Source organism: Macrobrachium rosenbergii, chromosome 40 (assembly GCF_040412425.1).
Source record: "Macrobrachium rosenbergii isolate ZJJX-2024 chromosome 40, ASM4041242v1, whole genome shotgun sequence".
Taxonomy (NCBI): domain Eukaryota; kingdom Metazoa; phylum Arthropoda; class Malacostraca; order Decapoda; family Palaemonidae; genus Macrobrachium; species Macrobrachium rosenbergii.
The window spans coordinates 9,422,666-9,426,576 of record NC_089780.1 but is presented as its reverse complement, the minus strand read 5'-3'; positions in this window follow the sequence as shown (position 1 = coordinate 9,426,576).

The window sequence follows — 3,911 nt, the reverse complement described above, 5'->3', positions numbered from 1 at the left end:
TTACCTTTGTATTACAACGTTTTCATATTTCCGCCGCAAAACAGAGAATAAACATTTCAGTGTTCGTCGGTGGAACATTGTGAATTAAATCTGAAGCGTCGTAAAAACTTGATGATTTTGCACTCTCTGTTGTGTCGACGGTATTTGCGACAGAATTTTATATGGCGCTGCGTTGAAGATTAACTTCTTTTATTCCCCGCCGGCTTCTCCTTTGTGCGTGGTTGTAGTCGTGTAAGTACGTACATCCACACGTACGTAGGTATGGTTTTACGTACAGCTAGCTACATGGTTGTGTTTGGGTTAGTTTAATCTTGAAGGAGTAAAGCTGACAAACTGTTTGAAACCGTATTCTTGTGGTCTCTGAAAAGATAAATATCATTATGATTGGCTAAAATTTACCTTGAATACTGGGTTGCAACTGGGTTAAAGAAGTTGAACAGCTGTGTAAGGAGTGATTTTAAAAAAATAAAAGGCGGAAACTAATGCATCTGGAACCCAAGTTATGTCTACGTGTCTAGAGTAATGCGAGCAAGTCACACTGTAAGCGAATTCAACAAGATTAGCTAAGCTACTCTTGGTGTTTCAGAGATCTCTCATTGGTAGCTTACCAGAGCTGTGAAGTTTTTGATCATGCAATATAATTACTACTGCAATGGTAACATATCCTGTTCTAAACGCCTGGAAAACTTGAATACCCTGTATTTACTAGAATATCTGCCTCTGCAAGAGATTTCTCTCTTTTAGAGAGAGTGGTTCGTGATGGTAGGTTTCTGTTCCCCAACATTACCAGTTATGATTTGGACCATACACGTAACGATCTCTTCTTTGTCAGTTTTTCACGAGTTGTATTTTAATGGGGATCTTTCTCAATCACAATCGATCCCTGATTCCCTTTTCCTGCCGAGAGATACGAGATTTTTGCTGACATCAGCACCAGTATGGAGTATATGTGCCTCTGGAACTGAGAAGTTCCAGAGATCCTTTATTCCTCGACCACTGGGCTGTGGAACAGTCTCCCTGAGATGTTGAGCAATTTGAACCTGGAAAGTTCAAGGGAAGATGCAGTGCATTGATACCTGAAGCAGTTTTCGTCGTTTTTATAATTTGCTGGCATTTTTATGTATTTATTTATTAATGTGTTAATTTATATTTTTCTTTTCTAATAACTGATATCTTCTTTTGTATTTCCTATTACTTACTGGTGCTTCTTTCAAATGAACACCATATTTTTAGAAGCTTGAATTGCAAGTCCGTAGCCCCTGTGGGCTTGTTCCATATGACTTGGGTTCATCTTGAATAATAATAAGAATAATAATAATAATAATAATAATAATAATAAGGAAGAGGAGGAGGAGGAGGTAGGAGTAGTAGTAGTGTGTCAAAATCATCCAAAGCATTGCATATATTAAGGCGTGAAGGTAAAACTCAATTTGTATCACGGTGTAAATTAATTGAACAGACGGCAAAAGAACTACAGTATTGTGGCAAAGTTGGAGGACCTATAATTCAGCTCCAGTAATGATTACGAACATTTGACAGCAAACAATTTTCGGGCTAGAAAGAAAGGTTGGATAAATATGCATCGAAACACGACCAAGTGGAATTTGACGAAATTTTCACACGTGGTAATATATCTTTTATTTCAACAGAAGTCATACAAATTTGATACAAGTACTATAGGCAAAAAAATATAGTTAGATGATAAAAATGTTGGTAGCTGCACTAGATAAATAATAATAATAATAATAATAATAATAATAATAATAATAATAATAATAATAATAATAATAATAATAATAATAGATAATTTTTTGTGATGTGTAATTTCTGTAACGTAGTTATATGATTTTCTTTAAAGTCAGATTATATCCACAAGCTCTTGAATTATTTTAAGATCTGTCGGCTGAGAGTCATGCTTCAGGTGTTCTCTCTCTCTCTCTCTCTCTCTCTCTCTCTCTCTCTCTCTCTCTCTCTCTCTCTCTCTCTCTTGAATTGCCTCTGATACTACAGACATCATTCCGGAGTCTCTTTTCAAATTAGCTGTATAACTTCAGGGTGGAGTGGCTTCTTTATCTCGCTTGTGAATGGAATCCGTGTCTCAGGGACGAGAGAGAGAGAGAGAGAGAGAGAGAGAGAGAGAGAGAGAGAGAGAGAGAGAGAGAGCAGGCTCATTACTAATTGAAGGTTAGGGCCTTAACTGTCCCTCAAGTCTGGCATTGTATTCCACTTGTGATTCTCTCTCTCTCTCTCTCTCTCTCTCTCTCTCTCTCTCTCTCTCTCTCTCTCTCTCTCTCTGAATAGTGTAAATGATAATACGTACAATTATGATTTTCAAAACGTTGGAAGAGTATTGAATTAACTTGACTTGTCAACTTTAATACAACTAGGTAAGAGTTAACAAAATTAATGGAAATTGCAATGATGTTTTAAATCCTTCTGTAAATAATTTAGTGAAAGTATATTATAAATGCTTATGAAATATTCAGTGTTTGGAAAAACAACATAATTATCAGAATTCTCTCTCTCTCTCTCTCTCTCTCTCTCTCTCTCTCTCTCTCTCTCTCTCTCTCTCTCTCCTGCAATGAATCTGAGTGCCTCTTGACAAGATGAGTTTCTTTTTGCTTTCCCTGTCTTCTTTTTTTCCCCCCTTCACCCCTTGATACATTCTCTCTCTCTCTCTCTCTCTCTCTCTCTCTCTCTCTCTCTCTCTCTCTCTCTCTCCACAATCGCCTTTACTTCCCCAATTCCCCCGTGGAGGATGTGGCATTCTCGTACCCGCCCTCGCCCTATCCCCCGGGGCCTCGCTCCCTCCCCTGGGACCCTCCATCCCATTTTGTTTACTCGGGAGCCATTTAGCTGACGGGGTGGGAGAAGGGAGGGAGGGGGTGGGGTTGTCAGGGTCGTCAGGATGCTACTATAGTGGCAGCCAATTCTCACACCGCAACTCTTGTTTGCCCAAGACAGAGGCAGCCGCAAAGCAATTAATTATTAGGTGCTGATCCTCTCTCTCTCTCTCTCTCTCTCTCTCTCTCTCTCTCTCTCTCTCTCTCTCTCTCTCTCTTTTTGACTCTCTGTGTATTTGTGTATTTACATAAAATACGTGTATATAAATTATATATGTATATTAAGTATACACACAATAATTATATATTGTGTGACAATGTATAATTATGCAATGGTAATCTCTCTCTCTCTCTCTCTCTCTCTCTCTCTCTCTCTCCTCTTTTTAACACTCTATGTATTTGTATATTTACATAAAATACGTGTATATAAATTAAGTAAATTATATATATACACATACATATAATAATAATTAATCAAGAAATAAAAAAAGTAAATAAGAAAATAAATAAATAAAAATGCATAAATAAATAGAAATAAATATATTAATACATACATACACGCACAAACACCAATAATCATACATTGTGTGACAATGTATAATTATTGCTGTGGCAGATATGCAGTGGTAATCTCTCTCTCTCTCTCTCTCTCTCTCTCTCTCTCTCTCTCTCTCTCTCTCTCTCTCTCTCTCTCTCTCTGTATTTTTATTAAATGTGAAAACCAAAAGAGTTCATAAGTGCCACGGCACTGCCGTTAACTTTCCTCCCCCTCCCCCCTTCTTCCCCCTTCTTCCCCCTTAGCGTTTAAGTGATATGGACAGTCACAGGACCCCACCTCAGACTATCTGGGATGCTTTTAAGCTGAGCTCCCCAGATCTCCCCTCCTTTTCCCTAGATCCTAGAAAGAATGGGAAACAGGAAAGTCTAGTGCCAAACGTCGATAGGCTTCTTTTAGAAGAGTAGTGTACGAAGTGACATGAATAGAATGTGATTTCTCTTAGTTTATATATATGTATATATACAGTATATATATATATATATATATATATATATATATATATATATATA